Source organism: Myotis yumanensis, unplaced genomic scaffold (assembly GCF_028538775.1).
Source record: "Myotis yumanensis isolate MYYU_CA2020_CCGP unplaced genomic scaffold, mMyoYum1.0.hap1 SCAF_7, whole genome shotgun sequence".
NCBI classification, from domain to species: domain Eukaryota; kingdom Metazoa; phylum Chordata; class Mammalia; order Chiroptera; family Vespertilionidae; genus Myotis; species Myotis yumanensis.
In genome coordinates, this window is record NW_027223758.1 from 66527917 (window position 1) to 66552083 (window position 24167).

The 24167-nt window shown below is 43.7% G+C and overlaps 1 protein-coding gene and 1 pseudogene across 1 annotated transcript in view; both read left to right on the forward strand.

Moving 5' to 3' along the window:
- Positions 1–2764: 2764 nt before the first annotated feature.
- LOC139014807 (U2 spliceosomal RNA) lies at positions 2765–2905 on the forward strand (annotated as a pseudogene).
- Positions 2906–8297: 5392 nt separating this feature from the next.
- Positions 8298–24167, forward strand: part of RAB7A (RAB7A, member RAS oncogene family) — a 47918-nt gene continuing 32048 nt past the window's right edge. Inside the window, exon 1 of the mRNA XM_070420759.1 lies at positions 8298–8512. The gene's annotated coding sequence lies outside the window, so the exon portion shown is untranslated. The remainder of the gene's footprint in view (positions 8513–24167) is intronic.

Sequence of the window (24167 nt, forward strand, 5' to 3'; positions counted from 1 at the left end):
GTAAAATTAAAATTACAGTTAACAGAAGTACAGAGATGGGAGAATGAGGTGAAGAAAAGAGCAGGTGCCAGAATAGCCATATCTTACAAAATTGGAACTCAAATCCTGTCTAGAGTTGATAAAACAAGAAATACAATCATAAAACCTGAGGTTACAATGACTAAAAACAGTGAAAAAACTAGGAAAGTGTGGGGTAAGAGCAGGGTATAAGTGAATTAAATCCTTCATATCTATATATATGAAAGGCTAATATGCTAAGTGTCCATCCAACTGGTAGCTATGATGCACACTGACCACTGGAAGGCAGTAGTCAGATGCTCAACACAGGAGCTGCCAAGCTGCAGTGCCTTGGCAGCAGCGGTTCTTGGGTGACACACTCCCAAAACCATAGAGGAGAGAGCCTGATTCCTCTCTGGGCTGTGCAATTCCACCTTTGGCCACCATGGGTTATGTTGTTACGGGGGCACTGTCAGTCCTGAATCTGGTTTATTGCATACTTGTGTTTGCAGTCCACACCCTGTACGACAGCAACTTTACAGAGTGCCCTCTCACACTCCGGGACCCCTCGGGGGATGTCCAAGAGTCAGTTTTGGCCTGATCCCCGCAGGCCAGGCCAAGGGACCCTACCTGCCGGAGGGAACCTGCAGACGCCCTTGGAGCCACAGCGCCACCCCAGGTGTAGCGGGCCAGGGGAGAGACTGCGGGAGGTTGGCTCCAGGGCATGTCTGGCCCATCTCACCCAGTCCCGCCCTGCTGGCCACCTTCTAATTAATTTTCTTTCAATGTGCACAAATCCGTGCACCGGGTCACTAGTATCCATATAAGTATCATTCATATATTCAGAAATAGCAGGATAAGCATATTATTTAGAGCTATAGGAGTAACTGCCATAAAAACAAACAAAGAGTGATATCTCTGAGAAGCAACCTTAGGGTCAGGAAGTGATGATGCATTAGCTTTTATTAAAACACTTCAGTACTATTTTTAAAATTGATTTGAGAGAAAAATATTGATTTGTTCTACTTATTTATGCATTCATTGGTTGATTCTTATATGTGTCCTGACCAGCTTTGTCACTGACCACTAAGAGCCATGTGACCCTGACAGAGCATTTCAGTTTTCTGACTCTCACTTTCCATTGTAAAAGTGAGGACCAAAAAAATAAATAAATAAATAAAAAGTAACAATTGTCTCTCTCTCTCTACAATTGTCACAAAGACTAGATGTGATCCTGCGATGGACTTTCCAAATCTTGGGAATTGGCATGCCACCTACATGGTTTTGGCCAAATCTTCATGCCAGTTCTCCTATTTACCTAATAATTTCCCCTAATTGCTTTTGCTTTTCAAATGTGGCTGTGACCTGAAGAAATGCTGCCTACAAAATTGGGTTTATTTTACATATTGTTTTCCTATTCAAAATAATGAGAAAATGACTGAAATTAAACGTGGTTCATGTGTGTGCCACTGTGGGATAGATAACTCATGCAGAATGATCATTGCCTCCTCTCTGCATCAGCACTGTCACCAACACCCCTCCATTACTCTACCCTCACAGTTTTTCATTTAACATCCATGGCTTTGTTAGTAGGGAAATGAAAGAAGCCCCAGATCTCTTTGATGATAGGTATTTAAAACCATTCAGTAAGTTATTGCAGACATTCAACTTGCCTGAGTCATGGTCAGGATTGTACAACTCCTACCTTTGGGTATGGAAGGGAGGACCAGATATGTCAGAAGCAGGATGCCTGCAGAGAAGGCTGTGTTTATGTTTGCCCTAACTTGCCCTCAAAAGTAGCCTATTGTCTTCCACCTGCAGCAGGCCAAGCCAGGGGAGCTTTCTGTGGGAGGTGTCCACATTGCCTTCTGGGCATGCCAGCAACAGGCTCCTCAGAACATGAGCCAGAGCCTGAATTATAGCCACATTTTAGGTGGAATGCAGCTGGATAATCCGTTCTGACTGCATAGCCTTTTTATTAATTAGGGTTCAGTTATGTGCCCTTGACTGGGAATCGAGCCTGTGACCCTTCAGTGAGTGGGCCGACACTCTAACCACTGATCAACACTAGCCATTTTAATCAGAAGGCAATTAGATGCTTACAAAATCATTGGAAGGCCTAGAGGAATGGTTCTGGGTGAGCTGCCCACAATGCATCCAGAACATGCAGCAGAACTGGGAAGGTGCCGGAAGGGGGGAATCAGGAGGCTGCCACCAGAACTGTAATCCAAATATAAGGAAACCTCTGCCACTACTGCAACTCCCTCTTCATCTCTTTTAGCTTTCACAGAACGGAATTGCTGCTACAACCTAACGTCTCCCTGGCTATGCTAGCCAGCAGTTATAACTAGGGAGCAAAAAGACGGCCCCCGCCTCATCCCTAGCTGCATCAGTGAATTTTATCTCATGGAGCTAACTTTTGTCCAGAATTCTATCTTCAAGGAAGGCAAAGAAATGTAGTTTCAGCTTTCCAGCCTCTGCAGCATGTGAAGGCACACTAGGCAGTTGAAATGGATGAGACCCAGTTAACCATAACCACCAAAGTTGGACCTATGAAGCATGTTCCTCTCTAAGACCTGGGCCCAGCTGATTTCTCAAGCCTCACCTCCAGCCACTCATCCAACCTATCCATCCTGTGTTCAATAAATTACTGGGGTACTTCCAACACTCAATGTCTTTGCTCAAGATGTTCCCTTTGTCTTGGGAGGGTCTTTCTTGCTTTTTCTAACAGGTGAATTTGGATTGCCTTTTTAAAAAATTGATATTTATCGCTTCTCGGCCTTTTGGCTAAGATCAAGTGTAGTATCTGTTCTTATCAGTTTAAAAAATTGATATTTAGAGAGAGAGGAAGGGAGAGAGAGATGAAGAGAAACATCAATTTGCTGTTTCATGTATTTATGCATTCATTGGTGGTTTCTTGTTTGGGCCCCTACTGGGGATTGAACTTGCAACCTTGACGTATCAGAACGATGCTCTAACCAACTGATCCAGGGCTATGGATTGACTCTTCTTAGAAGCCTTCTCTTACCCGCTGGGGAAAGTCTTGTTCTAGGCTTGTATAGCTATTTGTGCATATGATTTATTTACATGTTTGTTTCCCACATTAGACCAAGAGGGCAGAGAGTAGGTCTCATCTGTCTTTGTTTACATAACTGTTGGAGCATTATCCCATACACCAAAAAGGTTATGGGCTAAATTCCTGGTCAGGACACAGGCCTGGGTTGCAGGTTTGATTCTTAGTTGAGGCATGTACCGGAGGCAACAAATCAATGTTTCTCTCTCTCTCTCTCTCTCTCTCTCCCTCCCTCCCTCCCTATCTCTATCTCTCTCCCGTCCTCTCTCTAAAAATCAATAAACATGTCAAGTGAGGATTGAAACAGGGTACTGTTCAAAGGTTTAAGTTTACTAACCTAATTAATGCATTTAACATAAAAATGATGATGCGGTATTATTGGGGTATTTTCAAAATAAATGCAGCCCTGACTGGTTTGGCTCAGTGGATAGAGCATCGGCCTTCAGATTGAAGGGTCCCGGTTTTAATTCTGGTCAAGGGTACATGGCCTGCATTGTGGGCTTGATCCCCAGTGGGGAACGTGCAGGAGGCAGCCGATCAATGATTCTTCTATCTCTCTTTCCCTCTCCCTTCCTCTCTGAAATCAATGAAAATATTTTAAAAATAAAATTAAAATAAAATCACCTGACTATTTAGTTAGGCACTGACATTTTTTCCCTTATGTTGTCATAGGTCGATGCTTAACTACTGAGCAATACTGGCTGGGCAGAAGGTGGAATTTTTTTTTAATATATTTTATTGATTTTTTTTTTTTTTAACGGAGAGGAAGGGAGAGGGATAGAGAGTTAGAAACATTGATGAGTGAGAAACATCAATCAGCTGCCTCCTGCACACCCCGGACTGGGGATGTGCCTGCAACCGAGGTACATGCCTTTGACCGGAATCGAACCCGGGACCTTTCAGTCCGTAGGCCGACGCTTTATCCATTGAGCCAAACCGGTCCAGGCAGAAGGTGGGATTTTTTAAACTCCAGCTTCAAAGCCTTGATGAACTCTTCATTTGTGGTATAGTTTTTTTTAAAAAAAACCTATTTCTTTTAAATGATACATTTTGGATTGGTTTGGGGATTGTAGGGTTATTTATTTATTTATTTTTAGTGGGGGAGCAGAGGACAGGGGCTAATTGATATGTTCTTATGGGTAAGTTTTACTTTTTTCCAGCAAAATTCAGGTATTTGAATAATTGTAAATTTTTTTTGCTTTTAAATTTGGTTAGTGCCATTCATCATAGGATTTTTATACTTTAAAATGTCAACAGAGCATCACAAATGAGTTGTCATCTCAAACAAAACTATTAGTTTACACACCCAGCCGGTGTGCTCAGTAATTGAGTGTCGACCTATGAACTAGGTCACAGATCCATTCCTGGTCAGAGCACATGCCTGGGTTGCAGGTAGGGGGCATGCATGAGGCAGTTGATCAATGATTCTCAGCTGATTGACGTTTCTATCTTTCTATCTCTCTGTCCTTCTACCTTCCTCTCTGAAATCAATAAAAAACAGTGGTATTTTTTAAAACCTACTAGCTTATAAAATGTTCCTCTAGAAGATCTTTGGTTAGGGTCTTTCTGCAAAAGGCCCGGGGGTTAATTCTTTGCTCAAAGGGCAACATTTTATTGAGCTAATTTTAAAATTCTCTTTCCTCCAATATTTGTTGTCAGGCAGACTATAGTTCAGTATGCAATATTCTACAAAGTAGCTGCCAGTGCTACAATTAATGAAGCAGATAATATGTATTCAGGGTCTAAATTAGAATCAACACCTTTACATCCATTATACTTATTTGGGATGGGGGAGGGCAGGAGTGAAAACTAAGATTTTCTGGTGTGTTTCATTGGTCCCCAAATCCCTTCTAATCTGAACATGATGGGGCCCAGCTCAGGTGGTTTTTCTCAAATTTCATGAAAGCAGGTCAAGGTCCTTTGTCTCTGTTTAGGTAAAATATGGAAACTTGTCCAATAGTAATGACATCACTTGACTCCTGACACCCATTGTCCTCAGAGGAATGTGGATACTGCACATATGGAAAGCTGAGACAATATTTGCTTACCCTCTATATCTAATACTTCAGACATTCCAGATCTCCTGTCACAGTGTTTACATTGTGTGGCTACTTATTTTTTCAATTGAGTTAAAATTATACTCGTATATGGTAAGAAAAAAGATTTAAAATCACTCTCTTAAAAGGAAAATAAATAGCACTTGCTATAAATGGAATGAGAGACAACTGTGAAGTCATACAAGGTGGGGAGAGAAGGAATTCCTTCTTGTGAGACTTGGCATCATTTCATGCTGCCCTCTAGGCTATAGTCAGGTTGAGTACTTGCTCCACACTCTGAGAACCCCAATTCAACTAATTTTGCCCTGCTGCCCTGGTCAAGGAAGTTAATTGAGTTTATCTTTCAGGATCCCAGTGTTTTTGTTTTTGTTTTGTGTGTGTATGTGTGTGTTTAGTTTGTTTTCTTACTCTCACCTGAGGATATGTTTATTGGCTTTAGATAGAGAGAAAGGGAGAGAGAAACATCAATTGTCTCCCATATGCGCCCCAAGGATCGAACCCACAACCTAGGTATATGCCCTGACCAGGAATTGAACCTGTAACCTTTTGGTGCACAAGACAATGCTCCAACCAACTTAGCTGCCCAGCCATTACTTTGTTTGTTTGTTTAATTACATTAGGGACAAGCAGAAAACTAAAGGAACTATCAACTCACCATCCTATTTTATGATCTGGCTGTTGACAGTTCCCTAGTTAACTCTTAGTAACCCACATCAATCACTTAAATTTTGTAAAAATCATTGTGGGACAAACTCTCCACTTGTAAAATCTCTAAAGTAAATCTGTATGTATTTTTTCTTATAAGGTAATTAGCCCATTGCCAAAAGGTTTTACCAATTTATTTTTATTTTATTTTTGTTAATCCTCACCCGAGGATACAATTCCATTGATTTTTTAGAGAGAATGGAAGGGAGGGGGAGATACAGAGAAAGAGGAACATCAATGTGAGAGAGACACATTCCATTGGTTGCCTTACACACACACACACCCTGAGCCAGGGATCAGGCCTGCCGGGTCTGATTTCAGTAAAGGGCACAAGTCCAGGTTGCGGGCTTGATCCCCAGTGTGGGGCGTGCAGGAGGCAGCCGATTTATGATTCTCTCTCATCATTGGTATTTCTATCTCTCCCTCTCCCTTTCTCTTTGAAATCAATTTTTTTTAAAAAGCCACCGTAATCAAAGCAGCCTGGTACTGGCACAAGAACAGGCATATAGACCAATGGAACAGAACAGAGACCCCAGAAATCAACCCAAGTTATTATACTCAATTAATATTTGACAAAGGAGGCAAGAACATACAATGGGGTCAAGACAGTCTCTTCAATAAATGGTGTTGGGGAAATTGGATGCAAAAAAATGAAACTAGACCACCAACTTATATCCAACACAAGGACAAGAATAAACTCAAAATGGATAAAATTCTTTTTTAAAAAAAATATATATTTTATTGCTTTTTTACAGAGAGGAAGGGAGAGGGATAGAGAGTTAGAAACATTGATGAGATAGAAGCATCAATCAGCTGCCTCCTGCACACCTCCTACTGGGGATGTGCTCACAACCAAGGTACATGCCCTTGACCAGAATCGAACCTGGGACCCTTCAGTTCGCAGGCCAACACTCTATCCACTGAGCCAAACCGGTCAGGGCACATCATTTGTTTTCTTATTGGTGGGGTAACTGCTGACTCAGTGATGAAGAGGGGTTGTGAGGTGAGAACAATGGGTAGTATATGATTAAGCATTTATCAAGGCCTAGTTTCAGCCCAGGCCTACAGAAGAAAAAGGCTGTCTTTGATCACACAATTATAATACAGGGAGTATTATTATTATTATTATTGATTTTAGAGAGAGAGGGAGGGATAGAGAGAGAAAAAAACATCAATTTGTTGTTCCACTTATTTTTGTTGGTGGTGGTGGTGGTGGTGCCCTGACCGGGAATCAAACCATGACCTCCTGGTTCATAGGTCTATGCTCAACCACTGAGCCACCCTGGTGGGGCTGTTGTTCCACTTATTATGAATTCATTGGTTGATTTTTGTATGTGTCCTAATTGGGGATTAAACTCAGGACCTTAATATATCAGGATGATGTTCTAACCAACTGAGCTACCTGGCTAGAGACAATAGGGACTATTCTTTAACAACATTCCAGGAGTGCAATTTATGACAATACAATCACCATGGGTGGGATGGGGGCAGGGGAGTTGAGAGGATGAGGGTGGAGGTGATGTGGGGGGAAGGCAGGGAGTTGCTGGCTCTGCAGGCAGTTTCAGAGCCCCAAAGGGCAAAGTTATGCACTGCAAGCAGCTTCAGAGGTCAAGCTGTAAAAATCCAAAATTGGGCCACAAATTATGAATTAATGTTTTTATAAGTCCTTACTCTTCTGCCAGACAAACTGTTCTGCTAATGTCTAATCACCTCTGTGTCTCCATCACCCTGCTATCGCTGGTGCAGTCATTTCCAGTTTACTAGAAACATCACACACGTTGGCATCAGACATACTTGGTTGAAATCCCTGTACTACCGCTTACCGTGTGAACTAGATCAAGAGACCTGTGCTGGGTTTCAGTTCCCTATTTGCAAAACGGTGAAAATAACCTTCCCTCGAGTGGTTCAAGTAAGGAGAAATGGAGACCCCGAAGGCGTAGTGTGGGTGTATAGTAGGGGCTCGGTACTGTAGACGTGGATGCCCTTCCTCACCCTGCTATCAATTCGTGAAATAACCACCGTCTTGTCTCCCACTACTCACAGATTTCTCCCTGGGAAAGCCTTTCCTAGAGCAAACTTGGATCATGATTAGCTCTGGGCACACAGGATTACTTGTTGGGCTGACCAGTGCCTTCGGGGAAAGGGACACTAATGGAAGGTCCAGTTTATCCCCGTTTCCACCCTACTTCTTCGCGCGCACACCCCTCTCCCCGCCCTGCCCCTCCCCCCGTATTCATTATTCCGGGGGAACTAGAGGATGGTTTAAACAGGCGTCTGAGTTTAACATGGCGCCGTCCTTTCCCTTGCAGGAGCCTCAAAGATGGCGATAACCACCGGGAGCAGACATGTTTGTCCCACGTGACCCAGGCCCAGGCCGGAGGCTGCCAGAGCGTGACGCAAGGTCGAGGCGGGGCTCCTTCCCCGCACCCTTGACGTCGAGCGCCTCGTGACAGGTACTTCCGCTCGGGGCGGCGGCGGTGGCGGAAGTGGGAGCGGAGCCGGAGTCTTGGCCTTAAAGCCCTAGGCGGCGGCTGTATTGGTGCTGGAGTCGGGGGAGCTCGCCGAAGGGTCTGCTGGAATTGAAACTTGGACTGCTCCGTCCCCGTCCTCCCTTGCACCTCCTTCTCGGCGGGAGCCCTTGTGACACGCGCGGCTCGGAGCGCCCAGCGGAGCGGCCGAGGTAAGCCGCGGGCCCAGCCCAGCCGGCTGCCCGGCCCCATCCCCCTCCTCAGCCCCTCAGTCGCCAAGGCCTCGCGTCATCCTTTTCTTGGGCAGCTCTGGGTCCAGCCGGCGCTGGGCGCGGGGAGGCCGCGCCGCTCAGGCCCCGGGAGCAGGCCCGGCCTGGGAGAGGTCAGAGGTTGCTGGCGGTGACCTCTGGCCGGCTGGCCGACCCCTGGCCGGCTGTCACTGACGCCTTGTTTACTGGTGGCGTCAGGACTGGAGCCCCGGGCAGGTTTCCTGACTTGGGGGCCGCCGGGCGCTGGGAGCCCTGTGCGGCGGTGGGACGCGCTAGCCGGTTGCGTTCCTTGGAGCGGCGATCGGGAGGGTGTCGGAGCCGATCCCCAGCTGTTGTGTCGGCTGGGGACCTAGTCGCCACCATCGGCGCGGGCACTGGTGGAATCGCCCAGGTCTGAGCCACTTCTCTGTCTCTTCGGGCGAACAGGCCCTGACTCTTCGTGCGAGAGGTCCCCTGAATACAGGCAGTGAGTCAGGTCACATGCACCGGGCTCGCCTCAAACACTTGTATACATGTGACACGCCTCTGGCTCTGGGAGGCAGGGAACTTTTTGTCATAAACATGTTACAGTGAACCCTGAAAGAAGTTGTCAAACTTACTGGGGGAAAGATGGTGGTTGGCTGCAGAGCTGTGTTTGAATTACAGCCGCGCGTCGGCGGCCGTCTTGCTGCATAATGGTTCCTCAAAGTGGGAAAATGGAGAATAATCCTAGCAAACATTTGACTACTTATACTGTGCTGTGCAGCATGGCAAGGTCGTTGCCGAGATTATCTTTAATTCTCAGAGCAGCCATTATAAAGTACCATTATTGTGTCCATCACAGATAGGGGAATCAGAGAACAGAGAGGGTGTCGTTTGCCTAAGGTCACACAGCTGCGAAGTTACGGAGCAGAGATTCAAGCGCAGGCAGGCAGACGCCGGAGCACTGCACTCGGCCTGTGGGTACAGTGCTTCCAGGTGACCCCGAAGCTTGTGATTTATCTTCTGCCACCTGGTATCTGCCTGTCTCCCTCTCTGTCTCCTTTTCTAGTGATGTCATTTGAAACCCTCCTTTGGTAAAATTAGTTCTACCCTAAAGCCATAAAATACTCTTGTTTTCAGTTGTGACTTTTAACACATCTTTTTGTAGTGTGATGCCAGTAAATTAGGAGCTCTAGAATTCTAACAAATTACTTAATTGAGTTTGTAAATTTTTGTTACCTAAATCTTCTGTCAATGAAGTCGGCCTGGCTATCCTGCCATGTCAACCTTTCTTAAAACCTTAGTACATTGTGTATAGCCAGTAGGTTCTTTCTTGTTGAAAATAACTGTATCTTCTCTTTGGATTCCAAAAGAATGGGCTCTTGTCTCTTGCTTGTGACTTAAGCAGCTTATTAGCTGTATGACTGCTCATCCGTGGAATAATAGTCCCCTATTAGTGTGTTTCTCTCTTCAGACTTGGGAGAGTTTGTTCAGATTTAAGTCTAAGAACTGGAAAGGGAGTTGTAAGTATTTCTTTTTTTGCTTTTTTGTAATTTTTATTTATTGATTTTTAGAGAGAGAGAGAAGCAGTGATTTGTTCTTCCATTTATTTATGCATTCATTGGTTGATTTTGTATGTACCCTGACCAGGGGTCCAATCTGCAACTTTGGCATATCGGGACAATGCTCTAACCATCTGAGCTACCCAGCCAGGGTCAAGATGTGAGTACATCTGAAGATACTGACCAAACTCAAGCTTAGTATTACAATTCTAATTTCTTTTGTTTGTTTTTTTAAGTATATTTTTATTGATTTCAGAGAGAAAGGGAGAGGGAGGGAGAGATAGAAACATCAATGATGAGAGAGAATCATTGATTGGTTGCCTCCTGCACGCTCCACACTGGGGATTGAGCCACTACCGGGGCATGTGCCCTGACTGGGAATCCAACCGGGGTCTCCTGGTTCATAGATCAATGCTCAACCATTGAGCCACACCAGCTGGGCTCTTTCTTTTTTTTTTTTTTTTAACTTTGCTACCCAGCCTAATATATTTAAAGTGAGTAATAAGTATGGTAGCCTTAAGTAATATGTTAAGTTTAGAGGAGAGTATGATAAGTACCTTTTCATTTAGTCATCAAATGTTTTGAGTATCTGCCATGTATCAGGCATTGCTGGATATTGACTCAGGGAGACAGGCATTGTTCCTGTCCTCAAGGAAATAAAAAATGGTGAGCGATCATGGCCAAGCATATTGTTGTGGAATGGCTTGGCTGTAGAACTTGAGGCTTTTGGAAAGAGGAGTTGTTTCTTATCTCTGCGAGTAAATCCATAGTTATCCAGTGTTTTGGCTAACTTGAAGGCTTTGTTAATTTAACAGCATTTGTATGGTTTGCTCTTTAAGAGAGTATGGAAGAGAATATTACGGTTTCTAATTGATCATGTTTTTTGAAGAGTAACCTTCAACAATAAGCTTGTTTCTCCTTTTGCTCTGATGGGAGGGAATTCATGTCCTGCCATTTAACGCTGCAAATGCTAGCTGTTGCAGCGCCCTTAGAACAAAGACACATTTGGCATGCTGGATTTTTCTTCTTCAGCTGATGAGGAAAGTTTAATGTAGTGCCTACCAGCCACAGTTCCAGCATCATCCTAGATAAAACCTATGCTACCCATCCCCCAAAACTGTGTTGGCTCCCTCTTCATTAAAAGGGGATCTGAGTTGCATTTATAGAACTGCAGAGTAAACAAACAGAAAGGTGGAATGTAGGAGAAGGTACTAAAAATGTTTTTGTTTTGTTTTGTTTTTAGTATATTCCTCCAGATAATCGTTAGCAACCACTTGAGGCAACATTTTTATTTTTATTTAACTTTGTAACAACTGGGTCTAAGCCCCCAAACCCCCATAATTAAAAAGCATTGCTTTATAATAAAAGTGTGTCTTTGAATTCAATTCCCGACCCCACAACCAAGTGATTCAAAAAGGTTTTGATTTTTGATTAGCTTTGAATAAATCTCTAAAGACATCTGCACTAATAACATTTTCTGCCCTAACATTTGATTTAATATTAGCCTTTCTGTGCAAAAATGTAGCAAACCCAGACTCCAAACCACACATGTGTGACAATTGTCTTAGGTACTGTTCCTCTCTGAGTTTTGACATATTTACCATTATTGCTGTGATAAATTGTCTGGTATTCCATTTATATAATTCAACACACATAGCTAAGAAAGATTTGACCAGATATTAGACTGGGAGTTATAGGTAAGGTCTTCCAGGGAAGTAAGTAAGGAGAGGAGTCCTCCCTGAGTAAGACTAAAGCGTGGTTCCCCTTGGTACTGACGCCATTCTCTAAAGGAGACTGAAGCTTTAAAAATTAACTACTCCCTTCTACCCCATTTTGTACCTACTGACTTTCTGCTGACTCTTAATCTCCCATGTAACATTGCCATGTATTCCAGGCATCCATTCCTATGTGTTATTAAACACTTATCTATTAATGCCATCTAATAGATCTCTGTCTGCAGTTTGCTGCAGCAACATTCTGCAATATGTCTATATTTTCAGTTATTTACTCTCACATTTTCTTTCTATTTTCTGCCATTTTTCCTCCACATATGCATTATACACAGAAAAAATAGTTTGCATTTATTTTTTAAAATTTCTCATGGTGATTGTGGTAAAAGTGATGTGGTCGATGAAATCAGAACAGGCTTTTTAGCAGTGTTTCTGACTAGTTTCAATTTTAGTACTCCAGTCTGATTTCAAAATCAAATTTAAGAATAGCTACTTGCAAAATGTCTTTTTGGGGAAGAAAGAGAGCTTGGATATTGGGTGCTGTGGTGACATACAGTATTGACCTTGTTCATTTGCCTGAAGATGCAGTACTTGATGCAGGGGACCTTAAGCCTTGCCTATGGCTCCCTGTTTAGGTGATGTCATCACTGCCGTGGATATCAGTCTGACTGATTCTGTTGTCCATTTCCTGGTCGCCTAGGACTGCTTTATGTCAGTACAGAACAAATCTGAGGACGCATATTAAGGGAGGCCTCTGCACTGGGCAGTGTTAGGAATTCTGTAACTTGCTTGGTTCTCAAATGCACTTGTGTGACTGCTGCCAGACACAGTGAAGGAGTGGCTGGCTGGCTCTGTTTTCCCTTCTCTTTCAGGTAAAGATGCCTTGCTTCTTACTACTACTTTCCTGGAGTTATCCAGCTCAGTTCAGGAATCCTTTAACAATTACATTGTGGTACATTTGAAATTAATGCAGAATAATATTGGATGTAAGCTTGTAATTGAAAAAAATTTTTAATTTTTAAAAAATTGCATTGTAAGTAAATAGTTATGTCATTGGTCTCCAGTCTTTGTATGCAATTTTATTTAAAAAGTTTTATTTCCATATGACAAACCTTTTAGTTTGAGTTACTTGAGTATACATGTCAAAGCTACTGTGAATTTTCAAAAAACCCAGCCGTAGCAACATAGACTTTAAAAATAGTGCCTATTACATATGGTATTTAATCAGTCTACCAACAATTCTCTGTGCACCTGCAGATCTGGGAATCCCTGAAGTAACTTTGGGTCATCTGAGTAGCAGGTTAAGTGCCGCTCTTAAATCCTCTGATGGTTGTTAAAGACCATTAATGTTTTGTAGAAATCTTCCTACACAGTATTTATTTTTTAATGCTTTCTAATATTTGTGTAGTGCTTACAATTTGCATAGGATTTCATTTAATGCTCCCAGCAACTGTGTAGGCTTAGAGGGGTAGCCATTTCTGTATTTTCTATCTGAGATAACTGAGGCTGAGTGCTCAGGTGTCCTAGCTACCCAGAATGCTAATCTAGGTCTATTGAAACATAGCTCAGTGATCTTCCTGAAGCACCATCCTGTCTTTTTGATTATACATGATTACCATAAAGGCCTCAGCATTTGATTGCTTATAAAAATGTATCTTTCTCCCATAATTTTACTTAAATGGCATTTCTCTTTCGCTGATTATTAAATCTGTCAGTTCTTATGGGGGAGGGGGAGGGAAGCTAGGAATATACAGAAGTAAAAAGAAGAAAAAATTAAATTCAATACCTAGAGCAGGGGTGGGGAGTGTCTGGCCCTGCCAAGGCATTAGGGGTGAGTTAATTAAATGTTTGACCAAATATAGCAGGCTAATTTTTAAGTTGATAATTTTGTATGGCCCATGAATGATGTTGTAATGGCCCTTGGCAGAAAAAAGGTTCCCTACCCCTGACCCAGAGGAAGACCAAGGTGTTAACTGGTTATTTTCTTTCTATGAATATATACCTTAATACATTACTTTCTTTATAAAATTGAATACAAAATATGGTGTGAGAATTTAACTGGGGAGGGGACTGAACACTCTTGGATTCTTTGACCTGCGGGACTTCTAATAACACTCAGAGATGAGAAGCTGGAAATTATCTCCTGGGGATCATAAGACTCTATATTTTTCAAATGTTTAATGGCAGAGGGAAAGAGCCTAATGATGCATCCCATTGCAGAATAAGGTTTATTTGCCATGGTGACACTGGACAAGTAGCATGTTGCCCTTAATTTTTAGTAATTTGTCATTTAGTATTTGAAGTAGAACCATACATATGGAAAAGTGCACAAATAAGTGAAGTTGAAAATTTCCATAAACTCAGAAGTTCCCTTGTGCCTCCTTCAAGTCATTATCATTCCCTCCTCCCAGGGTAATGAGTTGATGATTTTTAACACTTAATTTTGTCTGATTTGAGCTTTTGTGTACATGGAATCATACACTATGTACTATTCTGCATCTGGTTTCTATGACTCAGTATTGTTTTTGAGATATTGTGTTGTGTGTAGTAGTAATTCCATTTTCATTGCTCAGTAGTATTCCATTATGTGAAATACTAGAATGTATTTATTAACTTCTTTTTTTTTTCTTTTAAGAGAGGAAGGGAGCAGGAGAGAGACAGAAACATCTATGATGAGAGAGCATCATTGATTGGCTGCCTCCTGCACGCCCCCACTGGGGATTGAGCCCACAACCCAGGCATGTGCCCTGACCAGGAATCTAACCGTGACCTACTAGTTCATAGGTCGATGCCTAACCACTGAGCTACACTAGCCAGGCTATTTTTAACTTATTGATGGGCATTTGTGTAGGGTATAGTTTATGGCTGTTGCAAATAAAGCTGTATGAGTACACATTTCCATTGAGTTAATACAGAAGAGTGGAAGGCTGAGTTTTAGAGTATGTATCTGTATTCTTTTGCTAGGCTGCTTTAACAGATACCACAGCCTGGATGACTTAAACAACAGAAATTTATTTTTTCATAATTCTGGAGGCTAGAAGCTCAAGATCAAGGAGTCAGCAGGGTTGGTTTCTTTAGAAGCGTCTCTTTTTCACTTGCAGATAACCACCTTCTACTGATGTTTTCATATGGTCTTTCTTCTGTACATGTCTGTGTTCTAATCTCTCTTTCTTATAAGGACACTAGAGGCCCAACGCACGAAATTCATGCAAGCATAGGCCTTCCTTCCCCCGGCTGCCGGCTTTGCAGCCCTGGCTCTCACAGCCCCCCCACACCCACCTTTGCCTGGTGCTGCCACACACCCTGGGTTCCCCAGTTCCACGGAGCCCCTCGATCTCCCTGCCGGCCCGTGGCCTGGACCTTCCTTTGCGGGGCAATCTTGGGGCAATGGTGGAGACCACCCGCTCTCCCCCAAATCTCATGGCACCCGCCTTGGCTGGCCTGGCGCCAGTGCGTGTCATAGTGTGGTCGTCTGGAAGGTCATTCTGTTTGATCGTCGATCGATTTGCATATTATGCTTTTATTATTATAGATTAGTCATATTGATCAGGGCCCACCCTCATAACCTCATTTAACCTTTCTCCTTTAAGGCCCTATCTCCAAATACAGTCATGTTCTGAAGTATTGGGGTTAGGACTTCAACATATGAATTGGGGAGACACAGTTCAGCCTATTACACTTTGGTAGTTACTGCCAATCTTCCAAAGTTGTACCAATTTACACTCCTGCCAGCAGTGTATGGGAGTTCTTATATGTTCCACATCTTTGCTAACATTTGTTATTTTATTTTCAGTCTCTTATTTTTGCTCTTCTGGTATGAGCCTGCTTCTTTATGGCTCCATTCAGTACCAGCGTAGGCAATCCTTGAGGGGATGGAGAGTTTATTTTGTAGCAAAATTTGTCATAGTTTGAGAGAATAGTCAAACCTTGGTTCTTGAACATCTCCCATCTTCAACAGTTCAGTTCTCGACCAAGTGGTTCATGTAAAAAATGTCTTGGTTGTGGAACAAATTGGGTTCTTGACCTGACAACCCTTTCATGTGGATATATCATCATGACAAAAAGTGTCTCTTAGGCCACAAACAAAGGAGAGAATGCAGGAGTGTGAGTCAGGTTACCGCTAAACCTTGCCTTGTTAACATCTCAGGAAATTGTGCTGTGAATATTTTTGTGTTTTTTGGCTTTTGTTGCTAGCAAAATGGACGATTAGCACAATTTAAAAACATAAAGAGGCCATAAAGAGTGCTGATGTTGCCCTGGCCAGTGTGGTTAGAGTGTTGTCCTGTACACTGAAGGGTTGCGGGTTCGATTCCCGGTCAAGGTCACATACATACCTGGGTTTCATACCTGTGGGAGACAGCCAGTCAATGTGTCTCTCTCACATCGATGTCTCTCTCTCTCTCTCTCTCTTTCTTTTTCTCCCCCCCCCCCCCCTTCTACTTTCTGAAAAGCAATGGAAAAAATATACTCAGGTGAGGATTAACAAAAAAATTTAAATAGAGTGCTGATGTTGCTAAAGTGTGAAAGTGCTCCTGAAACAATGTTCACAGGCAACTGAAGAAGTAGAAAAATTGTTGTTGGTTTGGGTAAACAAAAGGAAGTTAACCTTTGCCCTGCTGGTGTTGCTGAGTGATTGAGCATCGGCCCATGAACCAGGAGGTGTCACGGTTTGATTCCTACTGTAGTTAGGGCACATGCCTGGTTTGTGGGCTCAAACCCCAGTAGGAGGTACGTAGGAGGTAGCGGATCGATGAGTCTCTCTCATCATTGACTTTCCTCTCTCTCACTCTCTCTTTCTCTCTCTCTCTGAAATCAATTTTTAAAAATTATTTTAATAAAAGTTAGGCTGTGACAGCATTTTGAAGGCAGTGATATGTGTAAATGCGAAGATGCTGCATATTTACCTCTTGAAAGATACCCCTGGAACGAGTGCTGAAAGTGATTAATTTAAGGCTAGTAGGGGATGGTTTGCTAAATTAAGAAAAGCAGTGGGTGTTTTTAGTAGATTAAACAGTACATTAGACATGTACTATGTAAGAAACGTTAAAACAAGGAATCATTTGGGTGTCTGGAATGAATTAATTCAATTTATATTATTTCTAATGGATAAAAATGATTTGGTTCTCTAACATATTGCTTCTTGAATAGCCTTCCAGAATGAATTAAGTTGGAGAACCGAGGTTCCACTTCACTGTAAATGCTTCATAAATCCATTGGGACTAGAAAAGCAGAATGGCTTCAGATTAGTGAGCAGTTGGCTCTTCATAGTTATCCTTGTGGATTAGTTTTTGCTTTTATAATCTGGATCCATTCCCAGTGGTAGAATTGGCATCAAAATATCATCTGTGGGTTATGAACCTATCCATAATAGATAGTGCTTCATTCAAACTCTTCTTTAGTTTGACACGAGTCCTTACAATATGTATTCCTAGCATACATGCTAGAAGTAGTTCTCTTTTGCATGTCCTGACTGATAATTTAGATATTAGTTGGTATTTGATAAATAGCCTTCTGGCTGAGTGATCTTGAGGCTTGCACATCTACTTAAAAGTTTAGTTTGGGTGGAATGTTATTACAAGACTTTGCCTCTTCCCCACTCTAACTTCCTTGAGGGCAGGGAGAAGTCATTATTCTAGGATGGATCTTACTCAGTCAACTTAAAAGATATTTTCCAGTTCTAACTTTGCATAATAAGTTACTATTTGTAGCATGTCAGTTATGCTTTTAAGCCACTAATTAATATGTATTGTTTTCCTGAATGATAAACTATGTATTCTGTTTTCATTTGACAGATTTTTATTGTATGCTATAAGAAAACACTGCTGGCAGCTATGGGAAGTATAAAATAAAAAGGACTGGAGGTTTAGGAATAATTGTGAAAACAAGGCAGATGAGAGTCATAAAAATAGTTTAAAATGCTAGAGGTGATCAGTGGCCAGATTAAGTGGGTGCTCAGTGGATTCTTGGATAAATGGATATGGAGGGAAGACTTGGGAAAGCCATTACAGTTGTAGGGAAGGCATAGCACATGAATGGAGATAGGGAAATGGTAAGGCAGATGAAGGGACTGCAGTATTTCCAATTTGGGAATGACTGTATGTATGGGGGGCAGATTGGAGAGGGGCAGAGGGGAAGATAGGCACTTCATTGCCATGTTGAACAGTTTTATGTTTAAAAGTATCAGCCAAGCCCTGGCTGGTGTGGCTCAGTTGGTTGAGCATCATCCCATGCACCCAAAGGTTGCCAGTTTGATTCCTTGTCAGGGCACATGTCCAGGTTGCAAGCTCGATCCCCAGCAGGGGGTGTGCAGGAGGCAGCTGATCAGTGTTTCACTCTCAAATTGATGTTTCTCTCTATCCCTCCCTCTCTCTCTAAAAATCAATAAAAAATCTTAAAAAAGAAAGTATCAGCCAAAGTGATATTTTCACTGGATGATGCTAGAATAGGATAAGATTTGGTATCTAAATTATGAATGAGGAATAGCTTTGATGTTTGTTATAATTTGTCTAAAGCAGCACACATTTAGATCGGTGGGACCCGGCCTGAAGTGCAGTTATGCTTAAACCTTCAAAGATTTGCTTCCTCAGCAGTGCCTTTAACACAGGTTAAAGGGTGGGAGCTGGTTCAGGAGATAGGATGGTGGAAGATAATTTGGTTTTCCTTTAGCCAGTCCTTCCATTGTGGGCTCATCTTGGGAATTTAAGGGCAATTTGTTTTACTGGGTAAATGCTTGAGATGATCTAGGGTTGATATCAAAAGCTTTGTTATAATAGTTATGTGTAACTGTCTGTTTTACTAGCTACCTGCTTTCCAGTCTGCCATACCAAAAAGAAGGGAAGTGGGCCCTGGTCTCTTATTAAAAGACTCTTAGCTCACCCTAACTAGTTTGGCTCAGTGGATAGAGCGTCGACCTGCGGACTGAAAGGTCCCAGGTTCGATTCCGGTCAAGGGCATGTGCCTTGGTTGCGGGCACATCCCCAGTAGGGGGTGTGCAGGAGGCAGCTGATTGCTGTTTCTCTCTCATCGATGTTTCTAACTCTCTATCCCTCTCCCTTTCTCTCTGTAAAAAATCAATAAAATATATTAGTAATAATAAAAAAGGCTCTTAGCTCTTGGTTTGGTACCCGCATTTGAAAAGCTAGAAAACAGTGGGAGCATCACATTCAATCTATTGACCTGGACTGCAAAATCCTCTTAACAAGAATTCCCTCCCAAGGAACTTGCTTCTTTATGAAAGTTGCCTTAGTATTTTCCCTCCCTAGATGAATGTGATACCTGAAACAAAGTGTGTGTGTGTGTGTGTGTGTGTACACATACATACACACACACACACACACACACACACAATGTCTTTACATTTTATAGAGCTCAACTGTTACCTTGTTTAAGCTTCGTTCCAGAGTTCAAACAACAGAATTTAAGTTGCCACCATCTTTTTTCAGATGAGAAAATGGCCTGAAAGGACATGCTTAATGCCATAGAGTCGTGCAACCGGTACTCACACTCGGTATTCTCAGTGAGCAGGTTTCTTTAACCTTAATAGTGGTGAGAAGAATAGCAATAATAGTATCTTCTATGTAAATTTTATTATTTAGTTTTATTTAAGTGGGTGTGTTTTTTTGTTTAGGTTTTTTGTGTGTGTTTTGTTTTTTAAAAAAGAAGAATGCTTTGACTATTCCGTTTCTTTTGAAATGTAAATTTCCAGCTAGTGAATTTTCAAGCATTATCAGACTGAATATGCTAGGTTATTCTGTAGCAACAAATAATCTTAAAATGGCTGGAAACAACATAGGTTTATTTGCTGCTCATGCAGCATGTTCAGCATGGGTTTCCAGGGGCTCTGCATCATTCCTACTCCAGCTGAAGGAGCAGCCATAATATGGAACATCGCTGGCTCTCTTGACAAAGTGAAAAACAACAACAACAAACTGTTGGAGAGTCTTAGTCCTACAGTTAAATGTCCTAGCCCAGAAATGATATGTCACTTCTGCTTACAACGCACTGGACAGAATGAGTCACTTTGCACAAGAGACCAAGAAGTGTGATTCTCCAATGTTATCACCGATAAGAGTTTAATCTCCAACATCTATAGGGAACTCATACAACTTAACAAAAGGAAGATAAACAATCCAATCAAAAAATGGGCAAATAGACACTTTTCAAAAGAGGACATTCAGAAAGCCAAGAGACATATGAAAACATGCTCAAAGTCACTCATCATCCAAGAGATGCAAATTGAAACAACAATGAGGTACCATCTCACATCTGTCAGACTGGCTATCATCAACAAATCAACAAACAACAAGTGCTGGAGAGGATGTGGAGAAAAAGGAACACTCGTGCACTGCTGGTGGGAATGCAGACTGGTGCAGCCACTATGGAAGACAGTATGGAGTTGCCTCAAAAAATTAAAAATGGAGGGGAGACCAAGATGGCGGCGTAGGTAAACACCGGAGACCGCTGCCGCAAACAACCATTTCAAAAATACAACTAAAAGACTGAATGGACATCACCCAGAACCACAGGAAGGCTGGCTGAAGAGAGACTCTACAACTAGAAGGAAAGAGAACAGCAAATCGAGGCTCAGAGGCGGCGCAGTGTGGAAAATACAAAGGTACCGAGGTGCGCGCGCAAAGCGGGCTGGTGGCTGAGGGCGCGGTTGTTGTTTTCTGTCGGGAGTGAGTCTCAGACTCTGGGCTCCAGATCCGGGCGAGTCTCTAGGGACCCAGACTCAAACGGGAGAAGCGGGATTATCCGGCATCAGTTGGAACCTGAGGGCAGCTTTCTCTCCGAGGTTTGCAGCGGCTGCCGGGGTTCTGAGAAGCAGAGCCTCTGGGAACGGGACTGAGCGTGGCCATAACTGCTCCCTCCGCCCGCCCTGTTGATCCCGCCCCGCCCAAACCCTGCGCACAGCCATTTGCCGATCGCCTCAGGCAAAGGCTGGATTAGCGCCTCCCCAGAAGGCAGACGTTTTCCATACAGCTGATTCCTATAGCCAGTCGGCCTGGTGGTCAAACCCCTCTAGTGTTAACTACAACAATTAAGGCTTGGCTAGAACAAGACTGCGCACAGAGACCACAAGGGGGTGCACCAAGAAAGCATAAAAGATGCGGAGACAAAAAAACATGACAGAAATGGAGGATATGGAGCTAAGAATCGCAATTTTGAGGGCTTGCCATAAATTTGTGCAGAGCCTCACGAAAACTAATGAGACCCTCGATGCTACGATAAAGAAATTAGAAAGTAAGCATACACGGACTGAAATAAAGAATATTATACCCAATAGCAGACCAGAGGCGCACAATAATCAAACCAAAGATTCCACAAAAAACACCCAATTGGAAAAGCAAAATGAAAAAAGAATCCGAAAGTGTGAAGATAGTGTAAGGAGCCTCTGGGACAGCTTTAAGCGGTCTAATATCAGAGTCATTGGAGTGCCAGAAGATGAGAGACAGCAAGATATTGAAAACCTATTTCAAGAAATAATGGCAGAAAACTTCCCCCACCTGGTGAAAGAAATGGACTTACAGGTCCAAGAAGCGCAGAGAACCCCAAACAAAAGGAATCCAAAGAGGACCACACCAAGACACATCATCATTAAAATGCCAAGAGCAAAAGACAAAGAGAAAATCTTAAAAGCAGCAAGAGAAAGAGGCTCAATTACCTACAAGGGAATACCCATACGACTGTCAGCTGATTTCTCAACAGAAACTTTGCAGGCCAGAAGGGAATGGCAAGAAATATTCAAAGTGCTGAATACCAAGAACCTACAACCAAGATTACTTTATCCAGCAAAGCTATCATTCAGAATTGAAGGTCAGATAAAGAGCTTCACAGATAAGGAAAAGCTAAAGGAGTTCATCACCGCCAAACCAGTATTATATGAAATGCTGAAGGGTATCCTTTAAGAAGAGGAAGAAGAAGAAAAAGGTTAAGATACAAATTATGAACAACAAACATGCATCTATCAACAAATGAATCTAAGAATCAAGTGAATAAATAACCTGATGTACAGAATGAACTGGTGATTATAATAGAATCAGGGACATAGAAAGGGAATAGACTGACTATTCTTGGGGGAAAAAGGGGTGTGGGAGATGCGGGAAGTGACTGGACAAAAATCATGCACCTATGGATGAACACAGTGGGTGGGGAGTGAGGGTGGAGGGTGGGGTGGGAGCTGGAAGGAGGGGAGTTATGGGGGGAAAAAAGAGGAACAAATGTAATAATCTGAACAATAAAGATTTAATTAAAAAAAAAAAAAATTAAAAATGGAACTCCCATTTGACCCAGTGATCCCACTTCTAGGAATATATCCCAAGAAAACAGAAACACCAATCAGAAAGGATATAAGCAGCACAATTTACCATAGCTAAGATCTGGAAACAGCCTAAGTGCCCATCAGCAAATGAATGGATTAGAAAACTGTGGTACATCTACACAATGGAATACTACGCTGCTGTAAAAAAGAAGGAATTCTTACCATTGGCAACAGCATGGATGGAACTGGAGAGCATTGTGCTAAGTGAAATAAGCCAGTCAATGAAAGAAAAATACCACATGATCTCACTCATTTATGGATAATTAAGACCATTATAAACTGATGAACAAAAATAGATACAGAGGCAGAGCAACATCAAACAGACTGTCAAACTACAGCGGGAATGCTGGGGAGGGTTGGGGGGGCGGGTAAGAGATCAACCGAAGGACTTGTATGCATTCATATAAGCATAACCAGTGGACACAAGACACGGGGTGGGGGTGGGGGGATAGGGGAGGCCAGGGGAAGGTCAAGGGGAGAAAAAAAAGGAGACATATGCAATACTCTTTGTAATACTTTAAGCAATAAAACAAAATTTAAAAAAAAGTGTGAGGTAGGGACGACCCTGGTCAGGTCGAAACAGCCCCCGTGAGGTAGGGACGACCCCAGTCAGGTCGAAACGGCCCCGGTGTGGTAGGGACGACTCCGGTGAGGTTGAAACAGCCCCCGTGAGGTAGGGACGACCCCAGTCAGGTCGAAACGGCCCCGGTGTGGTAGGGACGACTCCGGTGAGGTTGAAACAGCCCCCGTGAGGTAGGGACGACCCCAGTCAGGTCGCAACAGCCCCCGTGAGGTAGGGACGACCCCAGTCAGGTCGAAACGGCCCCGGTGTGGTAGGGACGACTCCGGTGAGGTTGAAACAGCCCCCGTGAGGTAGGGACGACCCCAGTCAGGTCGAAACGGCCCCGGTGTGGTAGGGATGACCCCGGTGAGGTTGAAACGGCCCCCGTGAGGTAGGGACGACCCCAATCAGGTCGAAACGGCCCCGGTGTGGTAGGGACGACTCCGGTGAGGTTGAAACAGCCCCCGTGAGGTAGGGACGACCCCAGTCAGGTCGAAACGGCCCCGGTGTGGTAGGGATGACCCCGGTGAGGTTGAAACGGCCCCCGTGAGGTAGGGACGACCCCAGTCAGGTCGAAACGGCCCCGGTGTGGTAGGGACGACCCCGGTGAGGTTGAAACAGCCCCCGTGAGGTAGGGACGACCCCAATCAGGTCGAAACGGCCCCGGCGTGGTAGGGACAACCCCGGTGAGGTTGAAACGGCTCCCGTGAGGTAGGGACGACCCCGGTGAGGTTGAAACGGCCCCCGTGAGGTAGGGACGACCCCAGTCAGGTCGAAACGGCCCCGGTGTGGTAGGGACAACCCCGGTGAGGTTGAAACGGCCCCCGTGAGGTAGGGACGACCCCGGTGAGGTTGAAACGGCCCCCGTGAGGTAGGGACAACCCCGGTGAGGTTGAAACGGCCCCCGTGAGGTAGGGACGACCCTGGTCAGGTCGTAACGGCCCCGGTGTGGTAGGGACAACCCCGGTCAGGTTGAAACGGCCCCGGTGTGGTAGGGACAACCCCGGTCAGGTTGAAACGGCCCCGGTGTGGTAGGGACGACCCCGGTGAGGTTGAAACGGCCCCCGTGAGGTAGGGACGACCCCCGTGAGGTTGAAACGGCCCCGGTGAGGTTGAAACGGCCCTGGTGAGGCTCAGACGGCCCTGGTGAGGTTGAGACTACTCCAGTGAGGTTGGGACAAATAAAGGGGACCAGTATGGACTGATGAACAGGGGTAGATACAGAAGCAGAGCAACATTGAACAGAATGTTAAACTACAGTGGGAAGCCTGGGGAGGGTTGGGGGGGGGGATTAAGAGACCAACTGAAGGACTTATATGCATGCATATAAGATTAACCAATGGACACAAGACACGGGGCGGGGGGGGCGGGGGGTAGGGGCCGGGGGAATGTCAAGGGGGGGAAAAAAGGAGACATATGTAATACTCTTTGTAATACTTTAAGAAATAAAAATTATTAAAAA